The 16,095-nt window shown below is 40.8% G+C and overlaps 1 protein-coding gene across 6 annotated transcripts in view; it reads right to left on the bottom strand.

Moving 5' to 3' along the window:
• The window catches only part of ZNF423 (zinc finger protein 423), a 265,551-nt gene that overhangs the window by 66,964 nt on the left and 182,492 nt on the right, over positions 1–16,095 (bottom strand). The gene's annotated exons all lie outside the window — the stretch shown is intronic.

Here is a 16,095-nt window from a genome sequence, read left to right on the forward strand (position 1 = left end):
CACGGTTACTTTGATGGATGTTTCCTCACCCCTCCCCTTCCTTTCATAAATAATAAATCTAAGTATACACTAGGCTGCAGGGGTGAGGGGACAGCAAGGTTTCCAATGTAAAATGTTGGTGAGTGTGGGCACTTATCCCAGCAGACAACTATTGACAGGATGGCTTGGGGCCAACAAAACCTCACAACAGGCAGCGGAGCCAACCTCCAAGCTGGCACGGGCACACATATTGTTTTAGGGAGCAGCTCAGCTCCTACAACTCCTTCCCCCAGGCTGCAAACTGGAACAGTGACTTCTTACTGGAAGTCTCTTATACATACATCTATTTGGTGGGAGAACAAGATCTCTTCCCTGTCAAAAGGCTTCTCCAAATCTGACTTCATTTAATATTGAGATTGATCTATGGCAAACAAAAATTCTTCCAAATAAAAAGGAATTCACCATCTGTAAACCTCATGATTATTAATCTTTCATTAGAGAATAAAAAAGAAAACTCAACTGCGGGAATGTCCTAAAAGGCTTTCTTCAGTACCTGGCGGACAACCTTTCTGAGCTTCCAGCATGTACCATTTCCAACAAGTTTTGAAAATTGATCAAAATTCTCAGTTGATGCGTGAAACAATTCCCCTAGAAGTGGTAAACTGCTTCCCTTACTAATAGCAAATACAAATTGCAAATTCCAGCTGGTGACAGCATTTCTAAATATTATGGCTTAAATTAACCATTGTGATGGTCAATACCTGGGAAAGCCTGAAGTTTTTGGCAGCTCTTTCTAGCCTTGCACATAAATGTATATTGAAGTGAAGTAACGTATTCTGATGAAGGGTAACATCCAAACAGTGATTACCTGGGGAAACAGGAACATGCACAACTCCATCTGGACATGTCAACAGAAAGAACCACATCCCACACTCAAGGCAATTGATTTGCCAGGGGATGAACACAGCCAGAACAGCCCAGTCCCTGCTGACTGAGCTCCTGAGGAGCCCAGCAGCACTCTGGCCTGGATCCTCCACTACAAGAAGAGCCAGATGCACCAAGCCCATGGCAACCAGAAGCACTGTAGTCCCTGCCCCTCTGCTTTTGGCCCTATGTGAATTCACACTGCTGGGAGAGAATGCCTGTCCCACCCTCATGTATGGTCTGGCAGCAGCAGGCAGGTGCAGCTGACCTCTGTCCCGTGCTTTCTCCTCTTTCCTCAGTTCTTTTGGCACAGTTGGGATTGGGGGTGTCTTGGTTTCCAGTAAACATATGAACCCCATGGAAAAGTTGGTGAAAACAGTGGGAGCTTTTGGAAGACCTTAGACCCCCAGAGAGGAGCACACAGCTCACCATCATTACAGACCTCCTGTACCAAAAAAGCAATGCAGCACAGCACAGGCTCACAGGAGGACAACAACCAGCCAGGCGAGGAATCCCTCTGGAAAGGCTTTGGTGAAAAGTCCCTGCTGCTACTGAGCAATACCTCTGGCACGGACTTACAGATCCACACAAAATCCCAGAGGATGGCTACAGAGGATGATGGCCTTTTGCCATCCTCTGCCTCTCGCGAGTGCAAGGGGACCCCTTCCCTGTCCTGAAATGGTCCCAATGTTTCCCTGAGGTCCTGTGCTGCCCACAGGCTGGAGAAGCCACCAGCAACATCAGGCTGGTGAGGAGAAGCCCAGACAAACTCTGCAATCACTGTGACCATGGCAGAGTGTCCTGCTTGCAGCTGGCAGGGCTCCCATTACACCCCAGCCTCCCCAAGAGCAGGATGGTAAAATGGAAAGCCAATGGCAGTAAAACAAAAAAAGCACCCAACAGCAAGGAGGAATGAGGTACCAGATTAATAATTTTTAGAATCATCCCAAACTTCCTCAGAGACCAGTAAGGAGCCACAGATGCTTTTGTCTTCATGCCCATTTATTTCTAAGCCAGAGGTTCATACTGTATTTTCTGTTGGAAGAATATGATATTAAAAAGGGAAAATACTTCCATTGCAGCATACCTTTGCCCAAGATTTTGTTACTGCCTGACTGACAGAAACCAGACAAAGAAATAAAACAAAAGTGGGGCGGGGGGAATGTTAAGCTTTCAATTTATTTAAAAATCTATATTATTTTATGATTCTGCTTGACTTTATGCTAAGGAAACTAACTCAAGACCTGATCAGGGTATCACTTTTCAAATGCCTAAATCCCTGTAAAGGTTTAGTGTCTGGCTGTGTGCATTTTGCTCAGTATTAACATGTTCAATGGAGTACTTTGATTTTTTTTTTTTTTATCTAGACGCCAGAAGCTGGTGAATATATGCTTCATAGCTTCAGATAAACCTTTTGTTCTTCTGGGGCTGATCAGCTGGTGCGGCAGCGAGAGGGAGAGGAGGAAGGAAATTCACAGGGGCTCCACGGTTTCAAAAAGTCAAATTACCTCTGAGCCATGGCATTGCTGATAATTTAAATGAAAAAATATATATACAGGCTGCACCACACAACATCTCTACTGTTAGGACTTTTAATGAAGCCCCAGTTGTGATGACACTGAAGCAGGGAACGCTACGGTGGGATAATTACTTGGCTCCCTCGCAGCTGAGTTTCACAGATGCATTATTAACGGCACATTCCATGCCATAACGAGCACCGAATGTAGGTGGGATTCGCAAGCCCCGGCATCCGCCATTAGCAGGTTGGCGCAAACACAAATGAGTGTTTTCACAAAAGCATGCAAAGGTTGTGAAATTCCAATGAATTCTTTCACTGGAAAAAAGAGTTCAAGCTGCCATGACCGGATATGTCACCTCCCACGGCACGCTGCGCGCCCGGCGAGGCACCATGGGAAATTACAGAATCAGAATGCATTGATTTTTCTGTAGAAAATACAGGCGGCAGCCCTGATGAAGAATTAAGGAGGAAATGTAATAACCTAATTCTCCTCCAACATCCTCACATGCACTCTTTCCAGCCCGGGCACCTGGCACCTCATCGAGACAATTGCCAGGTGAAAGACACAGATAAAAATTCGCTGTTGCTTAAGCACATGGTGGAATACTGGGCTGAGTGCACCACCAGCTGCTTACATCAGGGCTGGACTTGGCCCACTTTGTCTGAATTGCATCAGCTTTAGGACACAACACTTCCAAGCAATACTTGTTTCATGCTGCCACATGTTTTACATTTTTCTCCATGACATTCATCTCCTAAACATTCCTTAGATACAAACCCTTAACAGGTTTTCTCCATAGAATACTATTTACAGTATAAGAAATTATTAATATTTCCTCCTCAGACTATACTGCATATGGCTTGAAAACTCTGGAGAATACAGAAAGAATTTTCCCTCTCTTTCACACAACACGCACAGAAAATATGACATTAATGTCTTCCTTTCTTACAGGGCAACTTCCCCAGCACTCGCCTCCGTTCCTGCCTCCTCAATGGCACACACAGTTAAGCCATTCCTGACTGCTGCACAGTAATGCTGATTTCCCTGTTTACTGAAAAACTTTGAACTAAATGCAGTTACAAAATTAGAGGCAGCCCTGCCTTGCCTGTTTGGTTTTTTTAAAGCTTCTATTTCAAGGTGACCCTTTTCCTACTTTGTGTGTCACCCCAAGTGCTGCTGCTCACATACTGAACCAACACTCTCCCAGTAATTAACACCAGCACTTAATGAAGTCCAGCTGCTGTGATGGCAAACTGAAGGGATGCCAACCTTTGTAAACTAGTACTTGGGCTACTCCAGTTACAGCTGCTTTAAAACCACAGCAATCAACTTCTCTTTGCCTACTTCTCAGAGATAATTCTTACCAAATAAGACAAATGTTCAAGATTAAGCATTTAATAATAAAGCTTATCTCTGAACTAATATTTCAAGCTGGAAATGGTATAAAGGGCTGGATCAACTTAAATGAACACTGCAAAATTAATAAAAATCCCAAGCAGCAAATGAAAATCTAAAATGAAAATTTGCAATGTTAAATACATAAACCTTTAAAAGCCCTAGAAGCGCAGTTCCAAAGGGAAAATTGGAGACAGATTCTTCAGCAATATCTGGTCCTCTGAACTCTATTCCTGATCCAGTATGAGAGACACTAACAGCCAATGCTTTATTAAAAGAATGCTCTCTGCCAGTTGTTTCATTACATGCAGGGACATGGTAGGGATACTAGGTGAATGCTTTTGGAAACTGTTTGAAAGGGTCTGCATTATAACTCATACCACATGGATTTTCAAATTTCCACAGTTTTCTCTACATGTGCTTCTTGCTCTACTCCTTAATCTATCTCACTGAAAATATTTTCCATGCAGAATTACCAACAACATCGCACAATTTAAGCACGTATTTCCTTAACTTCTCTCCACAGCCAAAAAAAGGCAATTCAAAATTCCAAAAGATGCCCTCCTCTTCTCTCAGATCCTCATTTCTGCTTTACGTACCTATGCTGTACTCTCACTTCAGCTGAAAAGACATCCAGTTTGGGCTGAACAGAGATCTGTGAGCTGAGCTTTCCCAGGGAGAGGACTCCCAGCCTGCTGCCAGAGATGGGCAAGCAGAGAGGGCCAGAGAAGGTAAGCTGGGCTGAGACAACGAAGGGCAGAACCCTGGCAGATGTACTTATTTTTCAAAATGACTAACAGAGATAATGGCTTCAACTGTGATAAACAGTAAGTGGCATTTTAAAATGCATGTGGGAAGGGAACTGGCTAATTTACTTTCATTGGAACTAATTTACACATAGGTAATATGTATCAATTTACAAATATATTCAGCACCAGGAAATCAACAATTCTTCCAAGCAGGGGTTAATCCAAGGCTCAAGCCCTGCAGCTGGGCCAATTTTTCCACCAGAGACCTAACATTGAAGAATTGGTATTAAAAGTACATCCTTGATTATCCTGGATGTCCATGCCCCTGAGAATATAACTTAAAAACAAAATCATTAGCTTACACAATAACATAGTCCTTGAAAAATAAAGAAATTCTTGTGTACAGAGCAATGCTGACTTTCAAGCACAAATTCCTTTGTTTTCCTAAATGCTCGCTTTGGACCCTATCAATGACTCAAAACGAGCTGCACTGAAATAATTGCATAACCTGGCAGCACTCTGCAATGTGTCAACAGGGGCAGGAAGGTAGGAAAAACTAAAAGCCAAGAACCCAACTTAGACGTAACTTACAGAAAATATTGCACATATTACACCGTCTATTTTTCTTATTGTAGTTATGATTTTAAATTATGCAGACTTTCACGGGGAAAGCCAAGTTTTAGTCTCAAAAAGCTGTTGTGGTGAGGTTCTACAAGGGCAAACCATGGGAATGGGATGTGATGGCTTTGCATGGCACATCAGTAACAAGGATCACAAACCTCTCCCATGCATTGGCCTCTTCATAAGAGTCAACCATGAAAAAAGGTCTGTTTACAACAAAAGGCATCTGGTAACTATCATTATTCTGCCTTAAAACTGAACATTTTAGATTTCTTAGCTCCCTCTTTTGTTCAGTTTTAATTCTTATGCTTGCTGTTTTCTGCTCTGCCCTGCTCTTTTTTTGTGCATGTTAGGACCCAGCATGACAAAAATCTGTGTAATCACCCCACTGATTTTTAAACAGGTGAGTGTTATTAGTTTCACTAAGAAAGAAAGTTCATAGATATATTTTTAATTCATTTTTCAAATCATTCCACAAGGCGGCTACCCTGGTTTTTCTGCAATGAAAAAGCTCAAAACTTGCTAGCCTGGAAACCCAAGGCTACTTGTCTACTTGAAAGTAGAGCCTGAACTGCTAAATATGGATTCATATCTAGATATTGAAACCATCCTTCTTGCCAAATGCTGGCTGTTTGGATCCATCCATGCAGTCTTTACTCAGACTTCAGGTTGCTCTATCATGCTGGTGGTACTCAAATGCACACAGACATTGAGGTCTGTATCCATGAAATTAAAGGTATTTTTTCTTTTGTCCTAGAGGCCTCTTTTGAAGTTACTGCATGCCACCACTCTGGAGTTAAGTAAAGGACGCACAATAACTATTGAAGAAAAAAAAATAAATCCTTTTATTACAAAACTGACAAGCAGAGGAACTGAAGTTTCTTACAGGATACTAGCCTCTGTTCAACATTTTTAGACACTCAAAGTTTCTTCTATATATTCATGAGCACAAGAACAGACATTTTAAGATCATATGTGGAAAGTATAATCTGCAGACCTTTCAGTATTGCTGAATTTCTGATTTCAGCACCCTAAGGCACTGCTATATCTGCATAGGTGGTTAGTCCCTGTGTGCCAGTGTACAGACTCCATTGGCACGTGAGGAGTTTCATGAATTAGGGGAGTGACAGATGTGGCTCAGTCAGGATAAAGCAATAGCTTTAAACCTGCCACAGGCAGTGCTTCAGAGATGTCACTGTCCCACACTGTTTTTAAAGAACAAGATTCAGGATTCTGGCATCCTGAACTTTAAACCTGCTTCTAAAACAGGCACATTTTTCTTAGACAAGACATAACCTTATTGTATAATAACTCAGGAATGTAGTAGTTTTTTTTTTCCTGCAAAGAAGTGGAAAAGAATGTTTCTAACTGTCTTTAGATTGTTGGCTTTCATGTTCTTCAGTAAGTTATCCTCTGGATTGTCACAAGTCCAGAGTCTCCCTGTTAGCAGAGTTGAGCACAGATAAACCTGCAAGGGATGCTGCTGCTAACTCTGCATCTCCTCTAGAGCATGGCAAGGGCTGGTGCTGCTTCTCTTGTGCTCACTTTCCAGACAGGGAAATACTAATTGTCTTTTAAAAATCTCTATAGTATTTTGTCAATATTTTTTTATTACAGCAGAGCATGTATAAATATTTTATTGTAAACCAAGGGCCTAAAATAAACAGTTTAGTAAATAGTTATTACATTACAAGGAAAAACATCTGTGGAAACTGTTTTCCATGTAATTATTCTTGCTATTTTACATTAGCTCTCAATGTGAATTTCTTTGGCTCTAATGTTTCACTTGTTCTAAATCTTCCTCCTTGTTGCTATTATTAAAATCTTTAAAAGGTGCCAAATCTTAAATGAAGGAAAAAAAAGATTCGCTAGAAATTATTCATATCACAGTGAGCCTCTACTAAACCTGGCAGGGGTGCAATATTTTCAGTGAAATTAACATAAAATATACAACTGCAAATTATCCAGGAAATAGCTATGTTCTTTACAGTGCACATTTACATTTGGTAAAAAATGTTCTACTTATCTGTCTAGCACAAAGCTCCAATCGCTTCCAAAGGCAGTTTTAAAGGGATAGTGATAGCTCTGCACTGGGAGCACAGTCCTTGCAGCGGCTGTAACAAATAGCTGGGGGGCAAAGTGACCTTCAGTAATTATTAGAGGTAACAGTCAGCACTGGACATTCCTTGTTGTGAATACTAACCATCTAATTTTAGACATATTTCCCTTTTGGTATGCTGGATGAATTTCCTCTCTTAGGCCTAAGTCCTTTCTACTAAACACAAGAAAAACTGTAATACCATGTAAAATGCAAATTTTGCTGTAAATATTTTATAAAATTGTTGCATACATCCCAAAAGCTATAGGTCTTAATTGAGAGCAGGCTATTTTTCCAGTCAATATATGGAAATGGAAAATGCTAATTCATGTTTTTCTACTTATGAAAAACCCTGGAGAATGGCAAAACCACAAATGCACTCACTTTAATATTATAAATATAATTTGGCTCCCTCTTTTCAGTCCCTGATGTCCTGGCTTTTATCTCCCAATGGCTGCAGAGGAAGAATCAGAGAATCGCTTTTACATCCCCTGCGCAGGAAGTTCCCCCCGCGTGCTGCCAGCTTGGCAAAAGAGCAACAGCCTGAGCTCGCAAACGCAGCAAACAGGAACTGAAACAAGAAATTCCAGTGCTCCTGCACAGGAAACGAGCCTCACACGAGAGCAGACCTGCGCAGGATGAGTGGGGTGCGCACTCAGCCCCGCTGCTCAGAGCTGCCACTGCCATGGGCCGGTGGCCTGGAGGAGCAGGGCTGTCCCCCCACACTGTCCCCCAGCCCCATGGCTCTGCCTTGCATTTATCTGTCTCCCTTCAGAGCAGCCAGTGGCCTGGATAACAAAGCCTGGAAACCATCTCTCACAAGTGGTACTGCATATGACTAAAAGCCATTTAGCCTGCTCCAGCGTACAGTTACTTGTGCTTGCCTTTTCCATCCACTTTTCATTTCCTTGTCAAGGAAAAGACTGTTTTTTCCATCTTCTAGAAGAGAAATCATTAGGCTATTAAAGTTAAAACTCTCCAAAGGTCACTGATGCTGGCTTTGAAGAGTGAAAATGATATAATTCCCCATTAGACTTTTAATCTCATGATTAGAGCTAAAGTTAACATGGCTGTTTCATTTTCTACCAGGCAAGAGTAAACTCATTTTTTCTTTCTCTACCAGAATACTTAATAGCATCCTATCTTGATGAGCAACATCTCCTAGTTAAACAGTACGAACAATGGAAATGCAAAATACTTTGGAGAGAGGTTTTGAATTTTTAAATGCTATTGATTAACCGTGAAAAATCTTACTACATGCAGCACAGCAAAATCCACCCATTGAAATCCCTCATGAGGCAAAGAACCTGCTCTTGGTTGACAAGACTGCAGTCCTTGCTGGCACAGCAGGGAGACAAGGGGGAAGGATGCTTTTGTTCCCACTTTGAGCTCTAACTCCTACATCCCTAGAACTTATCCCTACGAATGGTTCTGAACCCAGTAGTGAGAGTGAGTGCGGGTGGGACCCAAAATGAAAACCGCCCCCATTCAGCCTCCTCAGGGGTATTTAGATTTGCAAAAACCTTGCAGTACAGTCTATGGGGCAAGAATTTACAGGTGCACACTGATTTCAAAACCCAATGTACAGTGTTCACTGTTATTACAGGCAGACACATGCAAAAAAATTCAATTTTCTTCACTCAAGACAAAGTCTGATAACCAGCTAGTAAAACTCAGACTATAATTTCTTATTCAGTGTTCCACATGAGATGCATTTTGCTGAATTTAACATGTTTTGCTGTTAATGGATTTCACAGTGTGTTGCCATTTTTATACAGCTGTCCAAATAAAATGCTGTGTACAATGATGTGCTTTTACTGTATTGCTAGCTTGCAAATGGCAGCCGATTCCCCAGTTTAAGCCTTAGGAAAATGGGAAAACTTTGACTAGGCCATTTAAAGCTCTCTGGAGCTCTTTTTCTGGTAAGTCATGTTCAAACAAGAACAAAGATACAAGATTGATATAACTGCATCTTGTACATTTAAGATCTAATAGTATTTCCACTGGAAGGAGAAATCAAACCTCAATATTTCACTTTTGTATTTTTCTTTGCTGAACTAAGTTCAAAGATATTAAAAAGGCTTAGATTTAAAAAAATTAAATTGTCCATCTATATTTTCAAATGCTACATAAAGTAAATTAAGCAAATAACATCTCATGATGTAAATTCCCCATCCCTTGGAAGATCATTATTCAGGTTTAATACATTGTTGACTTCAGTTTCTGAATTGGTCACACATTAGAATTGGTCTTGTAAGGGAATTCTCTCCATTGATGTTCTGGAAGTGAAGGCACAGCTACTACCAGTTTAAAAAGATTTTAAAGGCACAGGGAAGGCTGCTTTGTTTTTCTTTTTTTTTCACTCCATATCACAGAATTTTTTAAAATGGTGAACCAAAAGTTGCTTGGGTCTTTTGGGGTTTTTTGTTTGTTTGTTTGAGAAAAGGGGGGATAAAAATGGAATTTCTAAACTAAAAAGTTAAACAAGGAGAAAAGTGTCACTGGAATATTTTCTTCCCTTCAACTTTAGCTATCTATATCCGGCCCAGCTTGAATCAGTTACTGTTCATTGCATGAGGTTTCATCATTTAACTTTTGTTGCCAATATTTATTCCTGGATATAACTCACAGTCATGGGGTTTAAGAACTATTTGTCCATACCCCAATAATACATGACAGCTGATGCATGCAAAACATAACAGAGGACATGCCAGTGGTGCTAGTTGATGCTGATCCTTTAAAGCACCCAAACTCTATCTGCAGCAAAACCTAAAACCAAAGGCTCTGCCTAGCCTGAGCCATGCTAAAAAACAGGATAAAGTCATAAAGTCTAAAAACTTCCCAGTTACACACAAAATGATCAAAAGATTTGGTCATTTTTAAGGCCCATGACTGTCCACCATTTGATGGATGATGTGCAGCTGAAGGCAGGATTAAATCCCAAGTAGGTTGTGACTGACTAAAGTAGTGATGTAAACACGTCAGCAGGGTGCACTTCCTACCTGGTGCCATCTTTTGTAGTCTTCTCCACCAATTCAGGAGGTACCAAAGAAGGAAATAGCAGACCAAATTGGTGGTGGCACTTCCTACATGAAGCAGGAGGCAAAAAGGCTCAGCTCCTCCCCATGAGGTCTGCACCTCATTCACCCCATCCACGCCTGGGCTTGTGCCAGCAGGACAAATCACAAAACACAAAGCTGAGATTGTCACCCTGTACGAGACACTGGTGAGGACACACCTTGAGTCCTGTGTCCAATTTTGGGGCCCTCCATTCAATAAAGACTTTGAGGGGATGAAGTCTGTCCAGAGATGGACAACAGAGCTGGTGAAGGATCTAGAGAGTCACCAGTGAGCAGCAGCTGAGGGAGCAGGGGGGGCTCAGGCTGGAGAAAAGGAGGCTCAGGGGGAACTTTCTTGATCTCTGCAGCTCCCTGACAGGAGGGTGCAGCCAGGTGGGAGTCGGGGTCTGCTCCCAGGCAACAGTGACAGAAGAGGAGGAAATGGCCCAAAGCTGCACCAGGGGAGGTTCAGGTTGAACATCAGGAAGAATTTTTTCACTGAAAGGGTTGGTAAACATTGGAACAGGCTGCCCAGGGAGGTGGTGGAGTCACAATCTCTGGAAATGTTCAAGAAACTGGATGTGGCACTCAGTGCTCTGGTCTAGTTGACAAGGCAGTGCTCAGTCAAAGGCTGGACTCCATCTTGGAGGTCTTTTCCAACCTCAGTGATTTTAGGATTTTATGAAATGGATGAAAAAAAGATGCCAGTACTATGGAACTACAGTGAGGTTTTTTGGCTTGCTATGGAGCTCTGTCTTAGAAAGATCATGGTATTTGTACATGATTTCTTTGGGTTTCTTCAGTTGTGGAAGGACAAAACATTTTTCACTTAAAAATCCGTGATTTGCCACTCCTTTAGAGTTTGACATTACCACAGGGAAGTCTGACAGGGACAACCAGAAGTCCCTTACCTCAAGCTTATTGTGCAATCATCTAAAAAAGAAACTTAATTTTTAAAATGGCACACAATGGATCTGAGAAGTCAAAATATTCAATTAAAATCCTTCTGATTCTTAAAAAGGCACAAAGCTGTCAAAAGTTACTAATAAATTGAATGAAGTCTCTGACAAGGAAGCAGCACATCTGCAGAGACCAGTTGCACAAAGGCTTTATCTGTGCCAGGAGCCTTGAAACAAAGAAAATAAAGGTACAAGTGCAGTGCTTAAAAAGTTTACATGGCTTTCCTTCATCAGGATCAGTGGTAAGGAACCTCAGGTCAGCAAAGTTTTCCTCCACAAATTATAAAAAGAAAGATGCCAGTACCCCAAACAGAACATCCAGGGAGGCCTGTGTCTGATTTGACTTGCTTGCCAGCTATCACAAAACAAAATAATTTTAAGGGTCATGTCAGTCGTAACCTCTTGTTCCAGGAGACCAAATAAAATCTTCCTCAAGGTTAAGGATGCTGTTGACTTTAAACTATAATTAAAGGCAACAGTCCAACTGCCTCACTCTGTTACTTCCCAAATAACAGGAGGTACAAACCTAGACTTTTAATATATGAACAAACCCTTTTTCTCTGATAACTAGAGCTAGGGTTCAGCATATGCACACCAGTACCCTTATTGATTCACCAGAGGGTTCTCCACAGTCAAAAGAAGAAAAATAAACGCTTGTCAATGCTCAAAAGTGCTCAATATTGAACCTCATATTCAGAAATAGTAAAATACAAAATTTTATCAGCAGAAAAGGAATTACTGATACTAAATACGTTCTTATTTCACTTTCCTATGACTGGAAACAGTCTGGAACCTTGTCTATGTTCCCCAAATAGCTAAAATGAGTATTTTATAACTCCACCAATGCTAATTCCTAGCTAACCCAAGTATGAGGTCTTTCCAGTGTCACTAAACATTCATTACTTTGCTCTTCATTCACTTCTCATATATCATCTATTTTTTCAGAAAAAATCACTAAGTGTCAGTCAGAAAAGGTGGTACTGGTACCAGATATTTCCAAACCAGTGAATAAAGAAGAAAGAGGAATAACATCTACATTTTCCAGATAAAACTGTTACTTGCTAAAAAGCTCCCACAAAGAAATCAACACCTAAATTTTATGGACAGAACAAATAGAGACATTGGTCTCACAATCCACATGAGGAGAACAATGTCCTGAAAACATAATTTATATGAAGTCTGAAGACTACACTTAGAAATGGTGGTGGGCTTTTTCTTTCCTCCACCCCCAAGAAATATTCTGGTGTTTTTTCCTCAAAAGTAGGACACAGAGGGGGGCTGACCTCTCCACCAGAAAGCAGAGTCATTTCACCATCTGCAGAGAGAGCCCAAGCCCCATATGGCGAGGACTTGCTTTCTTTTCCAGATTCAAGATTAGCAAAGAGGGGCTAAGAAATTTGGTTGTGAACTTAGAAATACCTGGCCAAATGCATATAAAATATGTAAGAATAAGGCAGAAGCTATCTCTGCAGACTTTTAAATACAAACATAAAACAGTTTTAAGGGTGAGTTAATAAAATGAAGACCGCCAGAAAAATTATTCCTACACAGGGTAAAGTTTACTGAAAATAGCATTTTTTGCTACACTGCCTAGCTGATATTGAAAGGCTGGGACTAGACTGAGGTGCTTGTTAACTGATAACTTTGAAGAAATATCACACTTAAAACTCAGACTGATTGCAGAAAAGGTGTTTTATCTACTGCTCCCTTTATGAATAAATATGAAACTACCAGGAAAATGTTTAAACAGGTGTAATCATCACTGCATATGAAAATTGAGTTTGGAGGCTGTAAGGAATCTTAACACAGTTAAGAAAGAATGAAAGCAATGTAACACTGCGATCATTGCCCATTATGCATGTATCATGCAAAACAGGAATGTTGTCATAGCAGCTATAAAAATGTCAGTGAAAACTGAACTACTATTACCAAGTTTTAAATGAAATGAAAAATGCAAAAGGAATATGTGAATGAATACATTAAGGGAAATGTTATTTCTTTCCCAATAAACAAGAAAACAAAATACATTCTCGTGGAATGGAGTAATTTGTGTGAACAAATATGCATAGATAACAATTGCAGGAGGCCACATCTGCACAGGACAACTGGATAAAATTATTAAGATTTTGTATAATCAATTTTCCAGCCTTAGAAAGGAAGGAACAGTAAAAACACAATGTTTTGAAGTTTCAAAGTAAGAAACTTATTAAGTAACAAATTATATTAAGGCAAATTTTGTTTATACTAAATAAAGGAGGCTGTTTCTGTCTGCTAGCAATGGCAACCTGGCCTTCAGTAGGACTACACTGATAAAAAGTGTTGGAAAATGAATATTTCTAGCCTTTAATACACTATACTCATTACAACATTTAATGACTTGCAAATGTGGTTCATGCTAAAACTAATGAATGCAGGGAAAAAAAAAAAAAAAAAAAAAAAACCACAGAGCTTAGAGTTGGGCAAAATAACAGGAGACTCTTATTGGCAGGAGCAGATGCCTGTGCCCAGGAGCCTGAGCCAGCAGCAAGCTCCACCTGGGCAAAGCCTCTCAAGCAGCACCAGCAGGACCCCAGCCAGTCCCTGGGATTAAGGCTCCCAGGGGCATGTGGAGGGAGACATCCTGTATGTGTTCATCTCTTTAGGTAAGTACACTTAACATTTTTTTTTCCAAAATTAGTCTTTCTCAAAAGGCAGATGCTGCAAAATGAAAGTCTAGTACATATTGTTCATTAAGGCAAGTCCACACAGAATTGGATATTGAAGCAAGTGCTGGGTAAATACAAGAAGGTTGTACCTTCAATTCTGCATTAAAAGAGCAATTACTTGGAATATGCTTGACAAACATCAAAGTTAAAAAAACATTTCTGAGTTCCTAATGTGTCCATAATTAATTCACACATTCAGCAGTTGAGTCCAGAAATATGTTCCTGTTGGTAATTTGCAAGTAATGCTTCAAAAACAATCTGGCACATTTTTATTTGCCTTAATGCTTGAAAGCTATTACTAAGACAGTGCTTTCCAATGTCATCATCATTGCTACCATGTACATGCTTTAACTAACAGAAGTCCTTAGGTCCAAAGAAATAGGAACTTTACAAGAATTAAGGCTGCACACCTTCCAATATTGATTACATTTGTTTCATGTAAAGTAAAATATGTTTTATTATAAGAGAGATTCTGAGAAGCATTAGCTGTCCTCAAGTCAGTGAGAATGAGGAACAAAGTGCTTCACAAGATCAGGCCTGAGTAAAAGAAATGCTTCACATCTTCATCAGAGGATGCCCAGGGCTAAGTCTCTTCCTATGTATAAAAGCCAGTTCTGCAAAAATGAACTTTACCTACATGCTTGTCACATACATATGCACTCAGAATCTACTGTGACAGGAAGGAGTTCAAGATCATCCAAAATGAGTAAGAATTTTTATTCATATAATATATAAATTAGCAATTTTGTTAAGATCTAAGTTCATGAACCTTATGTTTCATGATACATAAATCAAAAGAAAAAACTGTTTGCTTCAAATTTTAAACAGAAAACAAAAATATAACTGGGAATATATTGATTTATGCTTGATTTGAGTATGATCTCAACACCTTCACCTCTGTACTGGTTTCATCTCAGTGACTGAGCTTGGTATCAACTGCTAATTCTTCAGAACATAAAATGAGTTTTCTAAATTGCTGCTTTTTAGAAAATTATTTCTGTAGTTATTATTGCAGTTTGACCATTTCCAAGCGCCCAACTTACTTTGTTATTTTAAAATATTATGTTGTTTAAAATGTTAACAAAATAGCACACGTATAGTTGGCCATTGTTTTGTTTCAAATCCTTGTATGCATTTGAAAGACATGTAACCGTGGATGGATGTTTTCCCTTCTCTTTTGTGTTTAATTCTGGCAGAGTGTTTCCAGAACTTGAAACATGATCTCTAAGGGCAGGAAAGGTAATTAAGCTCCTTGGAGTCTTATGCTACACACAATGTACAATATGCCGTGGCTTGGGGCAGTACTCAGAAAACTCTCCCAAACGCAGTGTTTAACTTTGTCAACCCCATCCCATCAAACAGGGAGGAATTTATCCAGGCTGCGGTTCAAGAACTGGACCACGGAACAATTTCACCGTGACTTCTGGAAGCTTTCCCTTCAGCACTCCCCTCTGTCCCCGGCGGCTCCCAAAGCTCAGACAGGGCCCCATGTTCACATCACGAACACATCCAGCCCGCGCCCCTCCTCCCCTGCTCAGCAGCGCTCATTCCTGGGTCTTGGCAGGGAGCACGGGGCAGGACAGGAGTGGCACTGGGGCTGGGCTCTGCTGAGCTCCGAGCCCTGGGACAGCCTCTCATGAGCCCACAAACGCTCACATTCCTTTGGAGCCGGAGGCAGGAGGACTGTTTCAGCAATCCCAGCGTTAGAGCACAAACCAGGAATCATTATTTTCCCTGTTCCAGCACTGAGCCCTGGTTGAGCTTCCTGTGCACATCTGCCAGGAGACTTTCTTGGAGAATGGAGAAAGAAGAGTTGGGACAGTTGCTCATCTTCTTTGAATGTTAAATGGAAAACATACCCCATCAAACTGAGACAGAGAGAAGTACTGCTGTGTCCACTTCTCGTACCCCAAAGAGCTGGGAACTCTGGCAGGGATCAAATGCACTTCCCCTTGATATGGGCAACCTGACCCACCCAGAGAACAAATCTGTGGAATTATGTGCCCCCTGAAAAATATCAATTAGGGAACGCAGCCTGGCTGTGGGAAGAGCGCAGCTGTAAAAACCCAACAGGAAAGCCCTGGGC

The sequence above is a fragment of the Anomalospiza imberbis genome, chromosome 12, assembly GCF_031753505.1.
Source record: "Anomalospiza imberbis isolate Cuckoo-Finch-1a 21T00152 chromosome 12, ASM3175350v1, whole genome shotgun sequence".
NCBI classification, from domain to species: Eukaryota; Metazoa; Chordata; class Aves; order Passeriformes; family Viduidae; genus Anomalospiza; species Anomalospiza imberbis.